The sequence below is a fragment of the Ambystoma mexicanum genome, chromosome 8, assembly GCF_040938575.1.
Source record: "Ambystoma mexicanum isolate Mex_15411 chromosome 8, UKY_AmexF1_1, whole genome shotgun sequence".
NCBI lineage: Eukaryota > Metazoa > Chordata > Amphibia > Caudata > Ambystomatidae > Ambystoma > Ambystoma mexicanum.
Window position 1 is genome coordinate 450708932 of NC_090929.1, and position 27210 is coordinate 450736141.

At 46.6% G+C, this 27210-nt stretch overlaps 1 protein-coding gene across 12 annotated transcripts in view; it reads left to right on the top strand.

Annotated features, from left to right (window-relative positions):
- The first annotated feature begins 2360 nt into the window (after nt 1-2360).
- The window catches only part of RERE (arginine-glutamic acid dipeptide repeats), a 2107422-nt gene continuing 2082572 nt past the window's right edge, over nt 2361-27210 (top strand). For 11 of the 12 annotated variants that reach the window (XM_069610039.1, XM_069610046.1, XM_069610044.1 and 8 more), the window contains exon 1: nt 2361-3507. The gene's annotated coding sequence lies outside the window, so the exon portion shown is untranslated. The remainder of the gene's footprint in view (nt 3508-27210) is intronic. The other variant, XM_069610041.1, reaches the window with a different exon arrangement.

Below are 27210 nucleotides of genomic sequence, written 5' to 3' on the forward strand. Positions count from 1 at the left end.
CTCTTAGTGCACCCTGGCCATAACATTGACGGTGCACCAGTCTCCACCAGCACCGGCGATCCGTCCACCTGCACCGTACAATTTGACTGACTTTGGGCATTCGACTTCAGCACATTAACATGAGAGGAAGAAAACATTCTCATCATCCTCTTCGAGCTCATGAGTAGTCCTCTCTTCTTCCTGATCCTCTTCTTCCTGAGCCACGAGGGCCACATTGGACAGACGCTGCTGTCTGAAGAAGCCTGCGCGAAAAAGTCACCTCTACACCACCACAGGCAGCAGTGCTACACCTCCTGCACGCTTTTCCTTGTGTCTGGAACTCTGCGGGTGTGGCAGGGCATAGCCACACTTCAGGCATGACTCAGGTAATCTGCTGCCTCTGTCCCTTTGCAGACTTGCCGGCCAACGTGCCCCTCTCACCTCTTGGCTGCCATGCCCTACAGCACATACCTCGTCGGCCTTGCTAGGTCGAAGAGCTGCATCCATTTTGGATGCTCTCATGTCGGCTACATTGTGCGATCATCCCAGCTCCAGGATTCGAGGCAATGTGAGGCAAGGCTCCCGTAATACTTGACGCCAGAGTTTTCAGGATGTGCATGTCTGAATAAGCTGGTTGCGTATCATTGCCTGTTCATTGCCCCCGGCACAGGATATCACCATGCATAGAAGGTGGCCATGAAACGTGTCCAGGGACTCATCGTTCTTCTGCTTTGCACTACACATGATAGATCTTTCATAGTTTACATTTGCAAGGGAATAAAATGTTCCTGCAGTGCATTCATCGCTTCAGCGTAGGACGACCAGTTGAAGGGACTGGAATATTTGCTGCACCGCTGGTCCAGCAGAGTATAAGAGCATGGCCACCTTGCTCTCCTCATCTGTCTCTCATGTGGCCTTGAAATATATGTCCATGCAGTCAATCCATGCCTTCCACCTCGGGCCCAGGCTTGGCAGGGCTCCGACACATCAAATTCTGGCACCGGTGTTAACTCCCCCTGCTGACGCAGGATTCGGGCACCTCCAGGAGCTGCTGGTGCTCCTGCCACAGGGGCCCCTCCTGCCTGCTGGTCATTTGACATGATGGTGAGTGCACAAGCAACCCTCCACTATCAGGGGCTGCAACTCACGCCAGAAAAATTGAACGTGCTAACAGGCGTGTGGGCACCTCTCCCACCAACACACAGCGTCTGCTTCGCAACACTCGGGATAGGTGTCCAAGGTTTAAAACAGGGACACCTTTCTCACTCCTTAAATGCCAATTGTCCTTTTTTCACTGTCACTCTTCCAATGTATTTTTTTGTCCCCCTTACCACTTACTTTCATGAAGGTCTGGGGCCACTTCTTCACCAGTCCACCCCCACCATAGTGAGGAATTTCAAAAATGTGCGTGGGAGGCCCACAAGCACTCCACAGGGCACAAAATGGCAGCACTGCGTTTCCGCCACTGACCCTTCGACATGAGAAGAGCGTGTTCATCAACGTTCCACTCTAATCTCACTGCTGCTTCGATCTTGCGGGTCCGTGTCGCCAATGTCGTGTTGTGGCCTGATGTGCGTTCAGGCCCTTTGCCGCGCCGCAAGCCCCCCCCCGTCAACAGAGCACACATGACACACGGTTGCTCTGATGCTCAAGTGACGTACCCCCTTTATTACCCACACGCGGCAGAGTTACATCTCTCCACCGCATGTGTCTGTTAAAGACACAGACACCACGCATGCCAGTCCCCCATATTTATTTGGGAGAGGTGGGTGGTTGAGAGAATATTTTTCTGACATAAAAGTTGCATTTTTGTCCTTTCTACCTACCCAAATATCCCCAATCTCAATGCAACTCAAAGGTCAATTATCCGTTTTTCCATATAATAATCTCCATACCTGGGCATCCAAAATGTTGCCAAGTATGTTTTTGGGGAAAACGAGGATTCGTTTTCAAATTTGTCATAAAGGTGCCAAATAGTCATAAAGGTGCCAAATAAAGGTGGCCATGTCGGTACAGGATAGTTTGCCTTAAGCACAACGAAAACATCGAATTACAATATTGCTGTTTTGTTGGGCCGCTTGAGACAGTGATATCTGGGATTCCTGGGGTTATTTCGTACAGTGCCTTTTTTGTTTCTATCCACTACTGATAGCATCCATATGAGTCTTGCTCTTTAAATATGGTCACTTGCTTAGTCCTGCTGCTTTCTGGTCCTTTTTTTGTGTCTGCGCGTTGCCGCTTCTCAGTGGCGTTGAGTGAGCCGCAGCAGTCTCACGTCTCTTCCACGCCTGTTCCACGCTCTATCTTCCATTGACGTTTGTGATTGGTCAATTTACTCAGGCCGGTACGTGAGACGGCCAATGGCAGTGCGGAATGCTAGGAGGTGGGTTGGGCCTTGGAGCGGTTGCTCTGTCCTCTTCTCACACATAGAGCCGGACCTAGCTTCGGAGCTTCTCCGGTAGGAATAATTCCCCCGTTCCAATCAGTACTTGACGCCCCTCAGTGGTGCCCGTGGAAAGCGAGGAGAGCAGCTTGTCAGCGATCGTCCTGCCCCTTCTCTGCATCAACCCCTCCCCCCTGTCAGTAGTAACCAACCCCCCTTTCCCTCCACTGCCAGTAGTAACCAACCCCCCTTTCCCTCCACTTCTACACCCTCAATGGTAGAGCCTGTTCATTTAGCATAACGGGGGCACCCACGCCTCTGACAGAGCCTAGCTCCACCTTGAGGAGAGTGACACTTCTCATACAAAGAGACCTGCCCCCTTATCTGACAGGTGTAGGCGGACCTGCACAGGTCACCTACCTGGGGCAGGGAGGTCTACCCCCGCACCCTCAATACCCATTAATAAGGACACCCTATTTTACACAGGTGCACACATACCTTATCCGTAGAAACGGAAATCGATCTCACTGCCCCATCTCCACCCACACCTTCATTATGTGAGGTCTGCAGTGTTCCTTTTGTATTGCATACGGTCATCCATATCGATGGTAGTTGTACTCTCGTGCAAGTTCTCCGTGAGGCTTTTACATCAATGCATTGAAAACTCTTTTGAAAGTCACTTCACGAGCATACTAAATGTTACTACTACTTTATGCACTGAGGCCTCTAGCTCATTCGCTCTGACGTCTACAGCACCCTGCCACCGACTCTTATGTAACCCCCTCCTTCATAATGGGAATTCCCGCTAATCCTTCTTGTTCCCTCGCTTGAATCCTATTCCCAAATGCTTTGGTACCCTCTTTTGCAATCCTTATTATCTGCTCCTTTACACATTACAGTCCCCCGACGGGGCAATTCCTTATTCGTAAGTGACATTTCCCGGCTCCGCATGCTCTGACCCTCTCACCCAGAGTGTTTCCTCAGCCTGTTAACCATTCCCTTGTCTTGGTATCCCTTCAACACAGCTGGCTTGGCTCGTTTCGCGCATAGGGCAACCCGCACTCTCTCCACCGGACACTACCACCTCGTGTCCACAGCCCTCGGCTCCCGTTGCGCCACCTTCATGGTTTAGAAACGCAGTAAAGGTAAGTCACTGTGCCAGCTTCAAATCTGAAGGATTTGGGTTCCGCGGCAAACTGATTCTTGTCAGTGTTTCAAAGATTTGGTGGTGTATGGGTGGGCATTGCCTTGCCATTTTTGGTGATATATTCAGATATGCAACTCCCACCCTTCAAGAAACGATGTGGTGGTTGCTAGCGTTAAACTAAATCCACGCATTGGTCGACTCTTGGTGGAGGGAGACGTGAGTTGTACGTTATTTCCTATAAACAGTAATCGGCGTAGCTGCACTAACACCGTTCACCTATATGCACTTGATGTTCAGAAGCCCTTTAACTAGGAGTCATGGCAGACATGCACGTGTCCTTCTGGTCAAACACATGGCAGAGTTTAACATAGCTGCACAAAAGCCTAGTTTACAAGTACTTTCTTGGAGGAGGCACGTAGCTCTGAAATTTCCCCAGCCTTCTCATGGTTATTGAGGGAGGTAGCTGCACACCGCAATACCGAAACAAGCCACAAATAGTCTTGCACAACAGCACATGATAACTACCAACCTAAAATTCATACCTATGCTCAGCGAACGGTGTAAACCGAACTGAAGTGGCCTACTGCACATCACAGCTCTATCACTTTTTTCCTGCCCAATCCTATTAATTTACCCTCACACCCCTCTTGTTTTTCAGATCTGGCAGGGCACCACTCAGCTGGTTATAGTGCATAGCATAAATATTCTATAACATAACACATATGAACCCCTTCCTCCTTGAAGCACCTTGATTGTAGAAGATTGCACCCCATTAATTCCCTTGACAGTACTGTTGAATGAGGAGTACACGTGCACTGAAACCATCTTTCATACAAACTACTCCCGCCCCTTTACGACTCTTAAGGTACAGTTATACAAAATGTATCTTCCTTACAGAACGCATTGGAGTAGTGGTAGTAGCCAAAACTACTCTATATCCATCTTTCTGAGAGCACTTTGAGAGGAAGGCATAGATTGCCAAAATTCTTACTTAATTTGATAGTTAACATGAGAAACCTTTTATCCTCTCTCATTCGTAGTTCTAGCATAGCCAGCGTTAAAACTGCACATGTGGCCAATTGCTACCCAGATTGATGTGGCAGCCAAACCAGATCCTCCATCGGAGCTTTGAAATGCACAGATTGTTTACGTAATTTTCATTATTTAAAATTGTACTCTTCTTCGTCACAGTACGTGCAACCCGGCCACCCCACCTGTGTCGCCCAACAGACTGCTGCACACCGCAGACCTATTTGTTCTCAGTCCAATCTTTTGAACTTCAAACTAATTTCCATTGTTCAGCTATTCCGTACAGTGACACCCTGTTTTTCTTCAAAGAGACTGTGGTGTGCAGCACAAAAATACAAAATCTGGGTCGGATGCAGAACACAGTATAACATATACTTATGCATTTCTTGTTTGAGGTTCTTTTGTTCAGCAGATTAACAACCGTACCAATGAGGGGGGGGGTCCATGAAAACCCTGCTTTCTGTGGCTTCGAGTCTGTTTAATGTTTGTACATACATATTGGTTGATTCTTGCATATCTCACGTAGGCCCGGTCTGGATAGAAAAGTTTCGCGTTTCCTGTGATGAATATCTTGCATTTCATCGTAACCTTATTTTCTCGTAGGATCCTATGATTTGCGCCAAGCATATGCCTGATGATGTCTCCTGGTATTGGGACCACAGGCCCAATGATGTACCCCTTATTTAGAGCCAGTCCCGCAGGGACGATGAAAACAATATGCATTACAACACAAAGCACACAGACTCTACAAATGAGCATTAGTTTTCATCTCGTAGAAAAAGAATTGAATAACTTTTTGAAGGTGGAATATGATTGTGGGTCTGTCTCCGGGCCCTAATCGTCTGCATTAAAACGAATGTTTTGTTCTGTATTGGACAGTGGGGCCCCTGGGCCAGTTTTGATTTGTAAAGAGAAGCCTTTTCTGGTTTTGTGTACACAAGGCTCCTTCAGGCTGCAGGGATGATGGGGGAGGGGAATGGCTGCCGTTTTTCCTCATCTCTGCTTTCCCGGACATTATCTGTTCCCGGCTTCCCTTGTGCTGTAGCTTGACAGTAAAGGCTGTTCTTGGGAGCTTTTGCCCCCCCCCATCCCCGCAGGTATGTGCAGAGGGGGCCATACAAGGGTCATACGATACCCGGTCGGGCGCTTCATTGTTTCCCCATCCCTGTTCATACCGCACAGCACAACGGGTCTGTTTTTATTTTCATTTAGGTGTGGGGGGAGGAGGTTTAATCAGCACTTTGTTGCGAAAAAGCGAGCACCAAAGGGAAAAAGGGAAAGTAAGCCCCCACCCGGTTTGCTGCTGATAAAATGGTGAAAGCTAATGCAGCAGGAAGACGAGCATTTTGCAGTGCTTTTATTGATTACATTCTTTCTCTGCTGGATGCTTGAGAAACCAGGCTTGCCCTTTTGTGGTTGTTGTCCTGCCCAGAATGATCTCGTGGTACCACATAGGTGTCCTTCTTTCCTGGGACCTTTCAGGGTTAAAGCCCTGGGGAGAGTTTGGTTAATCGGTGATTTGATAGCAGGCGCACACGTCCGTGTTGATGTTTCCTTTGGGGTTGCAACCTCCCAGATTTATGCTGCCGCTTAGCTGTCGGCTCTCTTCTTGGGCAGTAGTAAGTAGATTGCAGGTTTAGTGCACAATCCTTTCCGCTCCTGTTAGTAGACCCTTCGGAATAAGAAGAGTCCCGACTTTTGGGGTTTGCTTTCTAATTGCTTTTGGGGAAATGGGGTGTTTTCTTTGTGTGGAAAGCATACAAGATTGAAGTCGGGTGAAATAAGAATTGTAGCAAAATTGCACTTCACATAAAGTCGAAAGAGTGCTCTGAAGGTAACTAATGCTAGTGCATCCAAGTGCGCAGTTGTCTATTTAGGGCCTGAGTCGCAAAGATTTGTAGTATATTCATTCGATTATGTTATGCCAGATTTGGACCTGCTATTTCAGACTTAATTCACAAAGCCCAAAAATAAAGCAAATCTGGATTATTTGCACACAAGCATCGCAGAAAAGCGTCAAGCATCTTCAGATTTTTTCCTCCAGTTTTGTGCTTCTAGTATAGTCTAACATGGGCAAATTGGAGATCATCACTGGCATTTTATGATTTTAGTTTTGTGCAAATCTTTGTGAATTTGGCCTTTATTGTTTTTTTTATTTTTTTTATTTGTTCATGGTTCAAGTACAAAATGTAGAACCTTTACAAAAGTGATTTACAGAAAAATATTACTTTTTATAGCACAGCTTAAAAAAAAAACAGGACATCACATCTAATGATTGGTATCCTCTAGTTTTTTAAAATTGAAAAGCTCTTTTTCTATGTACTTGCACAGACTGACCAATTCAAAAACCAGGGGCTTATGCGTACCTTGCATCATTCGCACCCATAACGATTGCAAACAGTCCTCAAAATCGATGTTTACAAATTTCATCAATCGATTGCTTCGCATTGAATTGAAGTGTGGACATTCCAAAATAAGATGTTTCATAGTTTCAATGGGTTCATTGCAAGATGGGAAACAACATTTGATTTGATTATTTTCATCTTTGGTACCCCAATAAGCTGTTCTTTCCCTGGTATGATATAGGTTCATTCTGTACCATATGTACTCTTTTCTAGTATGGTTACATGGAAACAACAGAACATGGTCAAATCTTGGAATACGTTGTTTAACAAACATGCTATATCCTTTATACAGTTTGTATGAAGATATTCTTTCTATTGTTAGCCGCCAATCCTTTTCAAATAGCTTCTTTTTAGCATAAGCTGGACGCCGATGGACATCTTCGTTAGTAATACATAAAGACTTCAGCAATTGTTGCATTTTATGGTGGAATTGATTGAAGGAAGCCAAATTAGACGAATCTAACATACCTTTCAAGTCTACATATAGCAAATTTTTTGGAGGATAATGAATTTTTACATAACTGCATAATAGCCGCCATTTCCAGCGTCCAGATAATGCTACAAGCCCAAAACCATGGCGAATCACTGCATTTGGTACAGACATTGGTAAATGCATGGCAGATTTAATCAATGACCCCTGTATAGAATCTACAGTTGCACTCAAGTCGCATAGGCACATATTGAGGGTGTATAAAATGACGCTTTGAATTTTTAACGTCAAAAAGTCAATCAGTGTTAATGAGAATTTACAGTATTTTGTGTAAATCCATTTTAGCTGGGACAATAAAGGACGTGTCTTATTTCTAATACAGTTTTGATTGAATTTTGAGTAGTGAGATTGTATCCCAAATAAATTACTCTTGAAACAATTGGAATTTGAGTTTTCATAATCTCCCATGATATCCCTTGCTATTTTGTTTTGTGCCAAATTTCATAATAGCCGTTTTTGCGGGATTTGGTGTCAAATTGTGTGCGACTGCAAAGTTCTCAAAAAGTTGGAGCTTTGTTTGCAACCCAGCCGGAGTAGGATCAAAAACAAGATCATCTGCGAATGCAATCCATTTCATACGCAGGGAACCAATTTTAACAGAAAACAGAATACTATGATCCCATTCCTTGTCAAGATCTGTAAGATATAAATTAAAGAATGTCGCCGCAAGGTTGCAGCCTTGCTTAAGCCCAATGGATGTTTTAATTGGCTCTGTAGTTCTGCCATCAGGTGAGATTTTAATTTTGTACGAGGTATTAGTGTGGAATTTAATGAACCAATATAGTAACGCTGTAGGTATTCCCATGGCCCTCATTTTATTCCACAGCAGGTTACGTACCACATACCGAAGGAGCAGGAGCTCCAGGCGACTTCCCTGCCGGAGCAGAGGACCCATGGAGGACTCCAACATGCCTTACTGCATTTTACATGCCTCCTGGTAAGCGCCAAAGTCATCCGCGCATCGTCGTCAACATTTCCAACTTAGCCCTGTTTTTACTACAGGCGCTTCGCTTCGAAACGCAATGTGCTTTATCTGCACATTCTTCGCCCTGAAACATTGATTCTAAACCTCGCCGCCATTAAGGTACATGAGGTACCCTTCCTCTTGAAGATGGCCGCCCACCCGACGCCTGCTGCCCAGTCCACTTGATCAGCCTTCTGATTGGCCTACTGGCCTATCTCCTCAGCCATTGGGCGCCGGCAGGCGAAGCCGGCCCACTCGTCCCAAGGCCCACCGAGGCAAGGCTGACTCCTGTTTCGAGCCTGTTTGGAGCCGTGAGGACCGTGTGCCAGTCCCCTGGCCCATCTTATACAAGGTAAACCCCCCCCACAGCCCAGCCGCTGCCCTAACACAAGGGGTCAACTGTACCTTACTGCACGTTTGTACAGAAACAGGTGCCATTTTCTCCTAACCTGCGTGCTCTACTTTGCCCACTCCTGAATATCGCCCCTCTGTCCTCTACCCTCCCCACCCTAACATTCATTCAGAGCCCCCCTACCATCACCTCCAGGGTCTAACTTGTCTTTGAGCCTAATGCCACTTTGCCACCACTCCCTCTACACGGCCTATGCCTTTTTGCTCTTATGTATTCCCTTATATTTGAAACCTTGTCTACTGCGTGAGCTGTACAGTAACTGCATCTTGGAGATCTGCATCCCTTTGAACACGCCTCCATTGACTGTTGCCTATGTAATGCTGTTGCAATGCTCTCATATTCCCTGCAACTGTATCTAGCACTCCTATGTTTAACATTGACTTGTTTATACATACTTGGTGCACAAAACTGCACTCAGTAAAGCTGTGACCAGTATTGATTACCTCTGCACCTGCTAGCGATCTATGCCTCTGTGTCCCGATTGTTAAACCCGATTTTAGGACCCACTGCCACTGCACCTTGCTAGCGTCCTATGCTTGGGTGCTTGATGGCTATATATTGAATTTAAGTGACCCATCACCTATGCACCTCACTAGTGTGACCAATGCCTCTCTGTCCCGATTGTTAAAATCGAATCTAGTTGTTCCTCTGCCTTTATACCTTACTAAGCGACCCATGCTTTATACTTAGATGGCTAAATTGAATTTAGGTGCCCCACTGCTTTTGCACCATGCCAGAGACCTATGCCCATGTGCCTTGATTGTCAAAATGCTTTTGTATCTGATTGTCTAAACCGATTCTAGATGTCCCTTTGCCTTCGCACCCTGCTAGTGACCTATGCTTTGTGCCTGATTGCTAAAAATTTGTATCTAGGTTTCCCATTGCCTATGCACCCTAGAGGCCTAGGTTCTTGTGCCTTGATTGTCTAAATCGAATCTAGATGACCTTTGCCTCACACCCTTATAGTGAACCATGCTTTATACCTGTTTGCTAATTGAATTTAGGTGACCCCCTGCCTATGCACCCTGCTAGGGTGTCCCACGCTCTAGTGCCCTGATTGTTAAAAACGATTCTAGATGACCCTTTGCCTTCAAACTGCAGTAAGCAACCGTTGCACTCGTGCCGTGACTGTTAAAAACTGAATCCAAGTGATTCATTGCCCTCGCACTATGTTAGTGACCTTGCCTTCATGCCTGGACTGCGCGAATCGACTTTAGGTGCCCCAATAGACTAGACCCACGCTACCAGACATTAATACATTGCACCAGTCTACCCTGCCCAACATTACAATGTATCTCCACACGCTTTATACAGTGTTATTGAGATTAACATTGTACATCTTGAAAAGCCAATACCTAATCATGCTACCCAACCTATCTGCACCTGAGCCTGCACACAACCCACACTTATTAACTGAAATGAACTCCATACCCTGCCCTGTTCTCGCAAGAAACCTTAGATTACGTGCCAGGCTCGCAAGACTCTATGACCCACTGTCTAAACTAGCCCATAACAAGGTGACCAGGAATCCATCTCTACACCCTCTTCAACTGAATAGTAGACTCCACCGTGAGCCCATCCGAGACCAGAAAAGCATGCACGATGCTATGCCACCACCCCTAAACCTAGCAGATCTAGGGACTAAGGGCGCATTAATAAATGCACGTTCCATGGTAGCCCACGCATCAGACATTGCTGACCTGCTACATAATGAAGACCTGGACTTCTTAGCAGTTACCAAAACCTGGCTTCACCCCACGGCAGGCCCTGCAATTATGCTAGCAGTCCCAGACGATTACACGCTATTAAGACTTGATCGCACCACTTCTAGAGGTGGAGGTCTTGCCATTTATAGCCAAAACTAAATTTACTATCACAATCGATTCTCCTATCAATGCTAGCTCCTGTGAATCTCTTACAGCTAAGTTAACCCTCTCTATCACTCGATCCATCTCCATTCACCTTATCTACCGACCACCGGGCCCTTTAGGGTCATTCGAAGAAGACCTCACAGACATCTTATCAAACAATCTCAAAAACTCCTCACAACGCATCCTACTAGGAGACTTTAACCTTGGCTTTAACGACCCTGCAGACGCCAATGCTAGTACAATCAACAATACCCTAGAGGAACTGGGCTTCACCCAGAAGATTACCGAACCTACCCATATCAAAGGGAGAACTCTGGACTGGCTAGCTGTGCACAACTGCCCAGTCCTGGTCTCTGCCATACTCCCACAGCCCTGGACAGACCACTATTTGATCTCGTTTACCCTAAAGGCAACCCCAGCACAAGCCAGTACTATAGCTCCAGCCGTCCAATCCCGTAACAAAAAAAAATCACCCTGGAAAACCTGATCCAGCTTATCACACCAACCTTGAATGCCATCCCGGACCACACTGATCCACTCACTATGGTGGATATCTATAATAAAATCATGCTCTCATCCCTCGACGCTATAGCCCCTTTGAAGCTAAAAAAGAGCAAGCCCCGGAAACACATTAACTCCTGGTTCTCGCCTCATCTCAAAGCCCTCGGACAAGTAAAGCGACGCTGTGAGAAAATCTGGCGAGCTTCCCCCTCAGAAAAAAATAAAAAAAACCTGAGGAGCCTAGTCTCCCAATATAAAAAAAAATTATACTGGCTAAAAAATCGTCATTCAGCACGCGGACCTCACAAGCTAAATCTAACACTAGAGAGCTTTTCACAATACTTAAAGAGATCGAATCCCCGATTCGTACCTGACTCATGTATCAAAGATAAAAACTGGTGCACAGGCATTCAAAATGCCCTAGCGAACAAAATCTCATCCCTCAAGACTAAAATAAGCACTAAAAAAGAATCTTTACTCTCCTCCACCAAACAGAGAACCACCTCCCACAAAAAGGCTCACCCGACTCAACCCCCCCCCCAGCGCTTAACCCATCCTTCAACTTCCACAAAGTATCCACCAAAGAGGTAGAGAATACTATTCTCACCCTCAAACCCTCAAACTGCCAGGGAGACTTATGCCCCGCTCAACTGATTAAGGATGCTGCCCGTGATCTCGCACCATTTATTACCAAACTAATAAATGCGTCCTTCACTTCAGGCACCGTACCTAATAATTTAAAACAGTCCTGGGTCCTCCCTCTGCTTAAAAAACCGAATCTGGACCCATCCACCCCCACCAACTACCGCCCTATTACCACAATACCTTTCCTCCTTAAAATCATCGATAAAATAGCATACCAACAGATCCAACACTACCTTGAGCACTTCCAACTCCTAGGCGTCCGTCAATCAGGCTTCAGGCCACAACACGGAACAGAGACCGCACTCATAGACCTCAAGGCACAGATAGATGAGTTGAGAGACCAGGGGAAGACAGCACTATTGCTTCTCCTTGATCTCTCTGCGGCCTTCGATCTGGTCGACCATGAGATCTTGTGCAACCACCTACAAATAGCTGCCCACTTCTCTCAAGATGCAACTAACTGGATCCAATCCTTCCTTAATAACCGTACAATGAGAGTCTTCTCATTAACAGCAGCAGCCGACCCTATCTTGATCACGTCCGGTGTACCGCAAGGATCGTGCTTCTCCCCTACACTTTATAACATTTTTACGAAGCCCCTTTTTGATGATCTAGACGATCTGGGTATCACCTACACTAACTACGCCGATGATACCCAGATCCTCATCCCGTTGTCGGGGGATTATGACAAGGATTTGGCCTTCGTTAATAAAGTGTACCTCATCATCCAGGCATGGATGGCCTCACACGGACTATGTCTGAATGATGACAAGACGGAACTTCTCATTCTAGGCTCCACACACCACCTTAACAAACTAGGCCACAAATACTCCTCATTCATAATTGACAACAACAAAATCATGGTAGCTAAGGAGATTAAAACCCTCAGATTCTATCTAGATTCCACCCTTACCTTCAACAAACAAGTGAACGCAATGGCTTCCGCCACCTCTTACACTTGCAAACTTATCAGGGCAGCCAAACCCTTTCTCTCCCCCACCAACTGCACCACCTTGGCCAGGGCGCTGATCCTGTCCAAGTTGGACTATTGCAATGCCTTATATGTAGGCTGCAACAAATATATCTCTAACAAAATCCAAATACTCCAGAACAATGCCCTCAGAGCGGCCCTTAGCATCCCGAAGAAAGCCCATATCTCAGATTCCAGAAGAACTGCTAATTGGCTATCCACCAAGGACAAGATATTTCTTAAATCAGTGTCTTTGATTCATAAATGCCTCCACCAAGCAGCCCCCCAATACCTCATTGCCAGATTTACCAGACCCACCCTCTCCCGCCCCGCGAGAACGGCCGATTCCAACCTTCTTCTGGTGCCCAGGTTTAAACGTACTACATCTGGAGGAAACAGCTTTCCAGTAAAAGCAGCACAATACTGGAACTCCCTCCCTCCGTCGTGCAGGGAGGACCTACCCTACCACCAGTTCAGAGCTAGGACCATCCACTGGCTCAAATCTCTCGACTTACAATGACTCTTAGAGACCCAGATGTGCCACTACCATGTGGCGCCTCACTGAATGTAAACTTGTTCATAGTATTGCCCTAATGCACATGTTATGTTCGTCCCCTACGCATTAATTGTAAATATGTTTATAGTACTGCCTTTAATGTACATGTTCTACCCTCCTACTTGGCGTGATATTTCCGGCAATGTAACCCTAGCTGGACCTCGCCACACGTATGTAACGAAGCTTTGCAACCCTCTTGCTGCCTTTGCGCCTGGCTACCTTCGGGTTAGGTGCGCATTACAAATAAATACAAAATACAAAAAAAATACATTGTCGAATGCTGATGACATGTCGATCATGGCCACATAAACTGAGCAAGAATTGTTTCCTCTTATACCCTCTATCATATGAGCCATGAAAGCAGCATTCAAGGGAGTACTAATGCCTTTCCTAAAGCCTGTTTGGTATTTTGAATAGAGGTTATTTGCCTCGATAAATTTGTCCAGGTCGTATAGCAGGAGAATTGCAAACAATTTTGCATCGGTATCAATCAAAGAGATTGGCTTGTAATTCTGTGGTAGGGCAGGGTCGCCTTTTTTGAATATTGGAACAATATTCGCGGTAGTCCAAGGGGGGGGGGGGATAGAGCCGGTGTTAATAATAGCATCAAATTTTGGTTTTCAAAATTCCCGCCCAAAACTCAGGATCCGCTTTCTAAAGGCAAGGCGGAAGCCCATCAGGGCCAGCTGATTTAGAATAAGATAATCTAGAAATGGGCCATTTAAGATCTTCCAGTGACCATTCTAGACGAGCAATCCTACTATAACACAACTGTACACCTGGGACAGACAATTATTTTGGAATATGATATTCCAAAAATATTTATTGCTTTAAAATCACAAGCAGCCGTACACGATGGGTAGGCTTCGTAAAGGACACAAGGCAGGTTAGCAGTCATGGGCTTGTCTTTCCTTCTGGCTAATGTGCCATTGTTGAAACAAGAGAAATATTGGGATGAATGGGCAAATTAGATAGTTTTACATCTGTATGCCAAATCTGAGAGGCTGCATTTTTCTTTAGTAGGCCTAGAACATATCAAATGGCAGTAATCTGCTGGAAAGTATATTACAGAAGGGGAGGAGGGTAAAGGGACGCACCTTTTTGTTTTTGTTTTATTTTTATTTTTTTTTGTTTGATTATTTTTTTAACATATTTATTTATAGCAGGACAGGTTACAGGCAACATTGCATGGATACATTACATATCAATAGCAGGGTAGCAGGTCTACAAATCTGTATCCCCCCTCCCTATATTGCAGCTTCCCTGGGCCATGGCCTCAGCTCACCACCCCAGCCTGGTGTGTGTCCCCTCGATCACTCAAAGCCCATCGGGTGTTGATCGGTTTGAATGTCAATGCGGGGAATCGTTGATCATAGTCCAGTACTGGGGCCCAAATGTTCTGGAAGCAGTGCAGGGCCCCTGCTCTCGCTGCAGTGACCTTCTCTGCGATCAAAATGTCCCAGAGTTTCCCCCACCAGTGGGCCATGCAGGGACCGTCTGGGGACTTCCAGAATTGGGCCAGCACCGTCTTGCCCGCTAGGAGGCATTGCGTTAGAAGCTTTGCCCTGTTTCCAGAGCGGGAGTATATCCCGGGGACCGGGACCCCTAGCAGGACCGTTTCAGAGTTCAGTGGGAGGGTGGTCCCGGTAATTTGCTCGATGGTCGAGAGACACCTGGTCCAAAATTGCTGAATCTTGGGGCAGGCCCACCACATGTGAAAGAAAGAGCCCGGCTGAGCGCAGCCCCTCCAGCAGGAGGGATCCACTTGTGGATTCATGTGGTGAAGTCTGAGTAGGGGGTAGTACCGTTGCAGGGTGAGTTTGTAGGCACATTCCTTATTGGTGACACAGGAGGAAAGGAAGAAGAGTGGGTGCGGGTCCATATATCTACCCACGTTTGGTCGTCAATCGGGTGACCTAGGTCCGCCTACCACTGGGCCATGTATCGGGTCTTTGTCACCTGAAAGTCCCCCATGAAGCGTCTGTATATGGTCGAGGTCCTGCCTCTGGCTGGTAAGTCTCTGAGGGTTAGCTCAAGGGACGTCGGGGGGGGGGGGTGTGTGGCCGCCTGGAGGGTCTGAGGATAGGAGCACCAGTGGCGGAGCTGGCAGTTTGTAAATCTATCCCCTTCCTGGAGCCGGAACACCTCTTTGCATTGTTCAAAGGTACGGGGTTTATTCCCAAAATATAGCTGTTCCAGGGTTTCGAGGCCCCCATCTATCCAATTTTGGAAGTTACGGGGATGGGGCCCCCGGAGAGAAATTTGGATTATGAAAGATCGGTGAGAGCGGGCTTTGGCTTCTCGGCATTCCCATCCGTCTCGAGGCCCAGTCCCAGGAGCTTAGGGTATGTCTCGTCGTCCGCAGAATATTCTTCCAGCGTTCCCTGAGGGGAGGCTGGATGTGTGGGAGGACCCGGAGGGGGAGCGGAAGTTGAGCTTGTTCTAGTTCCACCCATCTGGGGCGAGCTGTGCTTGTTTGCCAGGCGTGGATGTGTGCTAACTGCGCCGCTGCCCTATAGGCCTGTAGATCGGGGACCCCCAGGCCTCCTAGCCTGGCATTACCAATCGGGGTTATGTGGGGGATCCTGGCCTTCTTGCTCCTCCATATAAACTTTGACATTTTCCTCTGTAGGTCTTGAAGGGCCGGAGTCGGAATGGGGACGGAAAGGGAGGAGCAGGCGTAGAGCAATCTCGGGAGCAAGTTCATTTTGGTGGCTGTGATCCGGCCCATCAATGAGATTTCTTGCGTGGTCCAGTGCTTCAGGTCTCCCTCTAGTTCACAAAATAATCTGGGGAAATTCGCCTGGTAGGTGTCCGTCGGGTTCGCTGGAATGTGAACTCCCAGATAAGGTATGGACTCATCCCGCCACTTAATTGGGCACAGTCTAGTCAGCGCCTCCCTCTCCTCCGGTCGGAGGCCGACTCTCGGGGCCACTGATTTGGCAAAGTGACAGTGAAGCCGGTGACCTCCCCAAAGTTCTTTATTTCGGCTAGGGCATGCTTCGCTGAGGTGCTAGCTTCTGAGAGTGTTAACAGAACCTCGTCCGCGTATAGGGCGATTTTATGTTGCGATGGGCCCACCTGCGGGCCTTTGATAAGTTCATTCTGCCTGATCCTCTGGGCAAAGGGCTCCATTGTGAGGGCGAAGAGAAGGGGAGATAGCGGACAGCCTTGTCTTGTCCCGCAGGACATGGAGATCGGGGCTGAGAGGGCGCCATTGATCCTCAGGATGGTTTTGGGGGCCTTATAGTTGGCTAGGACCATGGACCGGAACGTCGGGCCGAAACCAAAAGCTTATAGGGTGCATTCCATGAATGACCAGTCAACTCTGTCGAAAGGCTTTGGTCGCATCCAGGGCCATTAGGGCGAGACCCTGGGAGTTACGGTGGGAAATGTCTATCGGGTTCAGGGTCCGCCGGATATTGTCCCCCGCAGATCAGTGGAGAATGAAGCCCGTTTGGCCGGGGTGGATAATGTCTGGGAGAATGAGTGACAGCCGAGTAGCCAAGATTTTAGAGTACAGGTTGGCATCAATATTCAATAGGGCGATGGGTCTGTACGAGGCTGGATCTCTCTGGTCCTTCCCTGGCTTAGAGAGGAGGACCATTATAGACTCTTGCATTGAGGGGGTGACAGAACCCGACCCCTTAAATGAGTTGGAAAGAGATACCAAGTGGGGGATGAATTGGGGTCTGAATATTTTATAAAACCTGGGAGATTACCCATCTGGGCCCGGGGCCTGCAATTTGAGAGCCTTGATTGCCTCGTTGTCGGTTATCGGAGCCTCCAGCTGCTCTCGCGTGGAGTCGGGGAGGTGTGGCAGGGCGGCCTTTCGCAGGTATGCTTTTTGTTTGGATCGATCACGTGGAGGTGCCGTCATGACCTGGGTTAGGTGGTCCGTAGCTAATTGTAGTTTCATCAGCTCTGAGTAGTGAGTCACCCCCTGTGGGTCTCGGAGCCCTGCAATGGTGTTGGTGCGTCTCGTTTTGGCCAGCTTGGCCACCAGAAGCTTGTTAGCCTTGTTGTTTTTGGCGTAATAGAATTGTCTGGTCTTAGCCAATAGCTGCGCAGTATGCTCAGCGTAGTGGGCCTCCAATTTCTTTCGGGCTGATCAGAGAGCTCGTTGAGATCTGGGGGACCAGCCGCTTATCTTTTGGGCTACCTCAGCTGACCGCAGGTCTTCCTCCAAGGCTTGCCGGGTGTGTCTCCGGTCTCGGTGGAATGCGACCCCTTGGGCTATCAGAGCTCCCCGAACCACAGCTTTCATCGCATCCCAGTTGTTAGCAGGGGAGGTATCTGAGACTGGGTTCTCCTCAAAGAAGTTACTGATGGTGGTAGCAATTTTGTCCCTGATTGACATGTCGTTGAGGATCGGGTCGTACAGTGTCCATCTGCGCGGGGCGTTATCGTTGGGGCTCTGGATGCGTTCCAGTACTATCAGCGCATGGTCCGATTAAAATCCGTGGGCCTGTGGATACCTCATTGGTGAAAGCGAGAGTTTGAGGGGAGGACAGGAGGAGGTCAATTCTGGAGGGTGTCCGGTGGACGAAAGAGTAGTCTTTCTCAGTGGGGTGAAGCAACTGCCATGTATCCACCACCTCCAGGGTTCTGAAGAGGCGCAGGAGGCTGAGGGCCTGTGCGAAATCGCCAGGGGTGGTGGGGTGGGATTTGTCTCTGGTGGGGTCTGGTACCCCATTGAAGTCCCCTCCTATTATTGTTTGGCCTTCTACAAAGCCCGAGAGGGAGGAGCCCAATGAGTCATAAAAGATCGTCTGCCCCGAGCTGGGTGCATATACAGATACAAATGTGTAGAGGTCTCCTAGCAGGAGGCACTTGACGGCCACGAAGCAGCCCTCTGGGCACTTCATGGAGTCCAAAATCTGGGGATGTAGGTCCTTCCGGAACAGGATCGCCGTGCCTCCCTTCTTGGTGTCTCTCGAGGCAAAAAAGTGGTGTGGATAGGCGCTGGATCGAAGACGACCAAAGTCAGCCGGGAGAAGATGAGTTTCCTGGAGTAGCGCCACCCCGGCCTCCTCATCTTGTAGTTTCTGAAGGATTGATTTATGCTTAGTGGGGGAGTTAAGCCCATTAACGTTCCATGAGAGGCATCTCAGCGTCTGACGCTCCAGGGTCGGGGATCCGGGTACTCCCTGCTTGGGGAGGGGGTGTGGGGGAGATGCCAGGCTGTCCATTAGTTGCCATCAAAGGGGTGAGTTGGAAGCGACCTGTGTTGCACTTGCTGTTTTAACAAAGGCCCCCAATGGGAGGCCAACTTTTTAACTGGCGGGGTGGGTAACATTGCGGGTGTAGCCCCACCCCTGGCCAACAGGGCCAAATGAGACTGAAGGAATAACATGTGTATCCAAGGACTTTAAGATAGAACCGACCTTGGAACGGGCATAAACCGTGGATGAAGCCCGCCGCACTGGGGGATCGTAGATCTGTGTAGGTCCGAAGCCGATGTTTTTAGGTTGGCCATGAGGGTGATGGGCGCCTGGGCAGATGAAGCGGTGGTGGATATTTGAGGTAGCTCAAGCTCTAATTACCTCCTCCTGTTGTTTCGGGAGGCCCTGGTCCATGAAGATCGCCTGGGCTGAGGGGGAGGAGGGGCTGACCTAGGGCTTTCCGAAGCATCTGGGCTCAGCGAGGTGGCTCCTTTGGGGGAGGCCTGGTGCATGATCTTAGCGGCATCTTCCAAGTGGGAAATTTTCCAGAGAGCCATTGAAGGAGAATTGCAGTGCTGTGGGGAAGAGCCATCTGTACTTGATTTGTCGCTCCTGGAGAAAGAGGGGGGGGGGGGGGGAGGCGAACAGATTGCCTAACACCCACTTGGATCTGGCCTGAAGAAGTTGTGTGAAAAAAGCAGTGGGCCGGGGTGCCCCAGGAAGTGAGCTGTCGCTTCTGGAGATGTTCTGAGGCTGGGGGTAATTCCCTATTTGGAGATGGGACTGGCTAGGACACGGTGCCCCAGTATGGGGGTCAGCTCAGCTGTGCCCTGGGCCGTGAGCAGGAGGGTGGTGTTATTGCTTAGTAGGTGCAGCTACCCCCCCCGGAAGCGGCATGAGAGGCTGAAGGCTCAAGACCGTGGGATGAGTAGGCCCCATGACGGCCAGGCAGGGACCGCCCTGCGTAAGGGAGCCCGGCCTTAAGTCCACAGCTGGAGAAGATCGTGGGAAGGGGCCTCCAAGTCCCAGGCCAGGGAGGAGGCGTCTGGCGATAGCATGGGCCGGGGCACCCCACAAGTGCAGCGTAGGGGGTCCAGGACAGTTGAGACACCTTCCGGAGTGGATCACAGAGCGAGGAGCGGAGACTGGAGCGTGTTCCGGGGGCCTCCGGGGGGTGGGGGGGGAAGAGGGCAGCCCCTACATTAGGAGATGGTTGCAGGCTCCTATGAAGAAGCCCAGGAGAGATGTGAGGCGGGCCCCAACCCAAGCCTCATCCCCCAGCAGCCCCTACTTGGCAGGCACCGTCCGTGCCGTAGTCTGCGCCGGAAGCGAGGGGCTGTGTCCCACGGTGGGGAGAGCCAGGGGGCCAGCTGCACGGTCCCTCCACTCCGGATTCAGGAGCCCCGGCGGGCCGAGTCGCTGCTGGGGGCGGTTTCAGGCGTCTTCACCCACACCTCCAGAACCGGGGGAAAGGCGCGGCCGCCATTTTGGATGATCCGGCGCTGGAGTCGGCCCGGAGGACCGAGGCGGGTAACTTCGCTTCTGGAGAGCGTTACGCTCCCCACTTTGGCCCATATGTGCCCCAGGTGTTCCGACGCCCTAGGGATCAGTTGGGCTCCGGCACAGGTGCTTGGGACCGCATTAATGACCAAGTTGCGGCGGGCTTCATACGGCGAGCCTCAAGGGAACAGCCACATCGATGGCGCTCCAAGCCACGTCCTCCGGAACACACCTCTTTTCTTTTTTACCGTATATTTCTAGCTAGAGTGCGAACGCAATAAAGATTTGAGGAGCGCGAGTTAAAAGCATCCCCTGTTTATTGGGCACCACCCAGGAAGCTTGAGCTACCTCTGGGGAACAAAGTGCTACTATATAGCAGATAGTAAATCTAACTTCCACACACGATGCAAACCATAACTTGTCCATTATATGTTGTGAACTTTTTTTCTATACTTGGTCAGTCAACCCCCTAGTGACTTTAAGAAAGGCGATGCTTGTCTAGAAAGTGGTGCTTTTTTGCCCCGCCAAGGATATCCAAACCTTCAGTTAGTTTTCAACTTTTCCGCAGTCTGACGAAAGGAAGAAAGAAGGGGTTGCATAGTTAAAGCTACATGAAAGATGTGTTTAGGTAAGAGAGGTGATGGAAGGATGGGATGTAGCTAGCCTTTAGTGTACTGGTGATTGCTGGAGGGGAGACGGGGAAGGGCTGGCACAAAATGCACCTGAGAGAGAACATACAATCTGTGAGTGCAGTTTCTAGTACTTAAGACTTACTGAAATGTGTTAGTAGTTGGTTGCAGGATTGACTTGTGTGCACGCCAGCAAACCCTTGAGGAATGGAAGCTTCTTTGTCTGTTATGTATTCGCATATTCTCCACGGGCACCACACCAAGTAACCTTAAAGAATCTTGGGTACTACCCCTACTCAAAAAACACATGCTTGACCCTGCCATAGCCACTAATTGCTGTCCAATTACTACAGTGCCATTTCTCCTAAAAATCATAGACAAAATGGCTTACACACAAATACAGTCCCATCTGGAATCTCATCACCTGCTAGGAGCACGCCAGTCCGGCTTTCGCCCTCAGCACGGAACGGAAACACCTTTAATCAACTGTAAGGCCCAAATCGATGAGATTAGAGTCATGGGTAAATCAGCCTTACTTCTCGTATTGGATTTGTCAGCGGCATTTGGCATGGTGGATCATAAGGTCCTTTGTAACCACCTAGTCACGGCTGCCTACTTCTCTAATGAAGCTGTGCTATGGATTCAATCCTTTCTTAATAATAGGACTATGGGATTCTTCTCCCCCACAACTTCAGCAGACCCTATTCCCCATTACCTGCGCAGTCCCCCAGGGCTCGTGTCTCTCTCCTACATTATACAACATTTTCACGAAGCCCCTTTTAGATGGTCTGGACCATCTTGGTATCACCTACACTAATTATGCAGATGATAGCCAGATTCTCCTACCTCTTTCAGGTGATTATGAAAAGGATTTGGCCTTGGTGAACAGTGTGTAACTCAACATCCAGGCATGGATGGCCACCCATGGACTATGCCTGAATGATGACAAGACGGAGATTATCATCTTGGGCACCCCCTCTACTCTTAAAAAAACTTGGACCCAGTTACTCCTCCTTTAAGATTGACCACATTATCACATCTGCCAATGAGGTGAAGACCTTGGGTGTATACTTGGACACTACCCTTACTTTTAATAAATAGGTCAATTCGTTGGCATCTTCCATCGCATACAGCTGCAAATTAATTAGAGCAGGTAAACCCTTCCTCTCCAACAACAGTTGTATTACCTTGGCAAGAGCACTTGTTCTGTCAAAGTTGGACTATTGTAATGCATTATACATTGGAGCCAACAAGGCCACCATCAAAAGAATCCAGGTCCTCCAGAATAACGCCTTGAGAGCTTGGTATTTCTAGTAGAGAGCACATATCGGAAGTTAGCAAATTAAATAACTGGCTCTCTACTTATGACAAAATCCAACTTAAAGTTGTCTCACTCACATTTAAATGTTTAAACAATGCAGCACCATGTTACCTTGTAGACATATTCATCAAAACTATCCCTACTAAGTACACCAGATCATCCAGTTCAAATAGTCTGTTTATACCGAGATTCAAGTTGTCCAGAGTAGGGGGACAATGTTTCCAGGTTAAAGCAGCATCACTCTGGAACTCTCTACCCCCGCTTCTGCGCATGGATCAAACTTATTTGAAATTCCGGCAGAATTTCATTACATGGCTCAAAAGCTGACCAATAATGACTGACACCACTCCCCTCCCGACTAACCATTGCGATCTATGAACCATTCTTCAATAGTGATGCACTATCTAAACTGTAATATATGACTCTGATACTGTATAACGTGTTTTTAACTTGTATATAAGCATACTATCCTGTCTACTGTGTAGGCGAGTGGTAATTGTACGATACCATGTCATTCTAACTTTGATGTGTTGTGTAAATAGATAACATTATGATGCTGTGTAACTAAGCTGTAAGTCTTCTTCTGCAACGCGCCCTTATATCTACTGGTCTTGTGCGCAATACAAGTAATAAAATACAAATAACCTGTCAGATCCCAGACTATTGACCAACCAGCTGTCAGGGGTGTCATAACACGGAGTAAACTGTGTTCAAGGTGAACGCGTTGGACACCAAGGCGGATGAGGTATAGGCAGTGTAAACATCCCTCAGAATGCCATACCTGCTGGCCATGCTGGGGGCCAGGTGTGATAGGATGCATGGTACATTTACCATGAAATAAAGGTTTTGATAAAGTGGCCAAAACTCTTGCTGTTTCCCCTCCACGCAAACTCCCAGTAGACCCCCCTAGAATGAAATGTTAATTGTAGGTGTAATCCAGCAAGCCTGACTAGAGAATTTGTTTTCCCCAATGTGTTAAGACTGTACACAAATAATGCGCAACAGCCTAACTGAGTGAAAAGTAACTTTCTGTTTAGGAAGCATCTTCAGTAGAGCAACCATCAACTATGAAGGCTTACCACATATGTGGTTCTCCAAGACCTGTGCCCAGTGATTTCGAAAGTAAAGACTTGGGTAGTAGTGATTATTGCCGGGAGATAGCATTCCTATCCAAGCTGTTTTCAGCAGCGTTATGCCAAAGAATGCAGTCATTTTGTACACAGCTACTGTAGGTGATGTAGGTATGTGTTGCGCCTGATGAGTTTGTTTGCCCATAGTTATTCTACCATTTAAGAGATAATGATATGGCCCTCATTGTATGTTTTACATATGTCATGCCTGGTATCTAAACTTAGTATTTATGACGTTTTCCGCCAAAGATCCAGAGATTGACATAGAAGCAGCTGCCTCTGTGTGAGAATAAATGTCAGATAGTAAGAATCATTTAAAGAGGAATTGTGTAGTGGGAATTATGTGAGTCTTCAGTGGGAACATGATTTTGTGAAAATATTGGAAATATGGAGCATGAAAAACATAGTTTTTCAGAGGAATATGAAGACTTGATTCCCCCCTGAGAATACTGGATTATGGAGTATTGAAAATCCTCACACAAAGAGAGAAAATTAGGTAACTGCCCTCTCTGGAAATTATTGTAGTGAATTTTGTAAATGGTAAAAATTGAAAGAGGAAGTGCCATACAGGTTATAATATCGAAATGTGCAATAACCTAATGTGCTTAAGCTGTGTAGGTGCTGTAGTATTTGCAAACTGTGCAGTGCAAGGTTCAAAATCGAGGGCAGCTGGGAGCTATTTATCTCCTGCTTGTAGCCTATAAGAGCCTGGTTACCTTGGCACCAACAGTTACCATGAGCTACTTTTGGCTCCCCTGGCCAACTGATGTTGAACAAACACACCTCTGTGAATTTAACTCTGTGCGTTTGGGACAGTCTATAAATAAACATAAGTACACATTTGAACATATAAAGCATAAGGGATCCTAAATAATGGATACAATGATATGTTTGCATCTTATGCGGAAGTTGGAATTGCAGAGTGCTATGTACTAGCTTCTTGTTCCCTAGTGACGGCTCCTGGTCACTGGCTAATTCTGAATACCCAGGAGCTACTTTTAGCTCCTTCTTAGCCAATTGTAATGTTGATCTCTGCGATGAATATGGAAAATGTGCAATAACCTTGTATTGAAGTGGTGGTGTATTATTTAAAATCTGCAAGTACAATAAATGTAAGATTTTAGGGAATTGTGCAATATTTATTCACAAGTTAATTTTTTTCTTGTAATTATGTCTGAAGTGTTATATAGAACAGTTGGTGCAACGGCGTCCCTTTATACTTTTTCAAATTTGGTTTATGGGTTGTTTAAATGTATCACTGTATTCTCTGACGAAGGTGCAAGATCGTTTTATGGGACTGGAACATGTATGGTGGTTTTGTACTTTTGTAGACTCGTTTGGTTATTTGTTTACCATAGGCGTTTGTATTTTATGTAGCTACACTAGTCCACAAAGGAGTATGATTAGTAATAACTGTACCAATGCTTTAATTTCATATGTTTGTCTTCTGAGAGGAGGCCAATGCAAATGTGTTATTTTGGACATTGAGCAAATTAATTTGTGATGTTAATATGCACTCAGGTCTTCCATATTAGAGTTCTAATTAATATATTAACTTGTTCATTTTATCTATATAATATTTTAAAATTAAAAGCAACAAACTAAGTATTGACTTGGAGGCAGTGCTCCAGATAGGATTTGTAAGTGGGGGTATTTTATTTCTTATTTGTTAGTTGGGGGTACATTTTTTTTTTTTTTTGGTTTTTGTGGAGTAAAACATTTAATTCGAATTACCAATGAGAGTACTTTATAGCTGAGGAAAAATTTGTTTTAACTAGAAAATTGATAATTATTTCTTTGCACCTAGTTATTCATGGACATTAAAAAATACAGGTTTATTTCTTATGATCATGCAGTTTTAACGGTAGTTTCTTCCTGTAGTACTACACACATTAGTGGTCCAAACCTATCCATGGAGCTGTGCGGATAGAAGTAGGGGCATACGGTCTTTTCCTATTTTTTTTAGCTGGGAGTATTTTTACACCCTATTTTCTTTGGGAATATTTGCCTATTTCTAGAGAGTAAAAGTTGTTGATGCACCCCTTTTATGTAATGCTGCCTGGAGGTGTTATTTCAAGCAGAGACTTTTTGTTTGTTTTTTGGTAGATATGTATAGCCTCTTTAATTCTTAGCAAAATCACAAAGTACTTTGTTAACACTTTGCAGGTACGTTTCTGCAATGGAAAATACAAGTACATATGAGACTGTGCATTTAAAGGTGACTATCAGTTTTTACAAAATGATGTTGTTCCTAAATGTTTTTAATTTACTTGTGTATATCAAATTATTTGATTTTGCAAGACTTTGATATTTACTCTTTAGAATAAAATCACTTGAAGTGAAGAAGATGTAAATACTTCTGAACTATACCGCTTATAGTCAAGTATCTAAGACACAGACGTTTTCCAAGCAAACGTGATTAATTTCTGGTTGCTGCATTCAGCCAGAGCGGTTTGTAAAATGTTTGCTGTTGCAATTGTCCAAGATGTCTTTTCCCCGCTAATCAGCCGGGTCCACCATGTTTCTTCTCGGAAAACACTTGCAGATATCACTGGGCTAAGGTACACCTGTCTGATCGGAAGAGGGGCATGACATTAGTAGATGTCTTACAGACTCGATCTGAGTGGCGTCTTTACATAGTCTGCATGTGTTTGTTGTGGCTAACCCTCTCACAAACAAAATTTCATTTGTGGGCAGTAGATTTAAACGTGCCCTTAGGAAAGTTTGTCTTAAACTTTTATTCAGAAATCTCTTGATGACTTGTTGAGTTTGGTTTAATTTTTTTATGTACACTGGAAGGTGATTCATGAGTTTGTTTTTCTCTGCAATTTCTTGGGTAGTGATCCAGTCTGCCGCCTCCATTTTCTTTTTAATTCTCTGAGGATTTTGGATCAAGTCTTCCTCAGTGCACACAATTGATTCCAGCTGTCTTTTTTTAAAAATGTTTTTTATTTCTTTTATCAGCCCATTTCGTCAGCATTTTACAGCGACCGTTTTTGACTTCATTATTGATCAACTGGTACAAAGGGAGACTTTCTGGGAGGGTCGTTTTTCTGAAGTGTGACATTCCGCTACATTCAACTGTGGCTTTCACAGACAGAAACCCCAACTCCCTTCTGATTCTTGGAGTCTAGGCTGACTTTGGAAGATTCAACACTGCTCTCCAGAAGTAACCTTCCAATTTCTGCCAAATTTCCATCGGAATCATTGGCATCGAGTCTCCGCCTTAGACTAGGGATGGGACTTTTGTTTTGTAGAACTTTAACTAGCAAAAGAGAAAATCGACCGAAATGTTTGTCCTTGACACAGGCTTGCGTCGTGAGCTTCCTCGTTTTCTCCCAAAGATATGCTTGTATCTTTACTTTGGATTTGGAGCTGTCGATCATTACTTAGATATTTAAATTGTCTGACTTTTTCAATTTGCACGTTCTCAAAGTGCCAGTGTAAAGTTTCTGTCCTTTTTTTAGTTTTTTTCAAGGATCATAATGTGTTTTCTCCTTATTAATTTCAAGATTATTCAAGCCAATGTAGTCAGATAGGTTGTTCAATTGCCTTTGCAGGCTGTTCGGAGTCTGGTCCAACAGTGTGATGTCATCAGCTTATAGTAAACGTGGCACTGGGGACAGTCCGATTTTCAGAGGAAATGATCTCATCCCCGCACACAATTCTTTATAGTCGCCAAGAAATGCGATGAATAAGGCTGGTGCCAAAGGGCATCCTTGTTTAATCCCCCTTCTGGTGACTATCTCATCCGATAGGAGGCCTTGTTGGCTAAGTCTCACTCTCATCGTGGTGGCGAAGTGTAAAGCCCTTATTGGTTCTAAGATTTTGTCTCTGCATTTCCAGGCCAGAAGTTTTGTCTACAGTTTTTCTCTGTCGTCCTGGTCAAAGGCTTGCTTTAGATCGATGAACGCCAGGAATACCCTTGCACTGCCCTCCATGATTTTACTTTTTACAATAATGTTGACTGAGTTGCGAGAATTTTATTCTGAAGCCTGCTTGGAAGGGGTCCACACTTGGTGACGTCTTTGCCCATGATTGGAATTTTGTTAGTAAAAGCGACCCATAGACTTTCCCAATGGTATCAAGAAGGGCTATCGGGCATTCATTTCT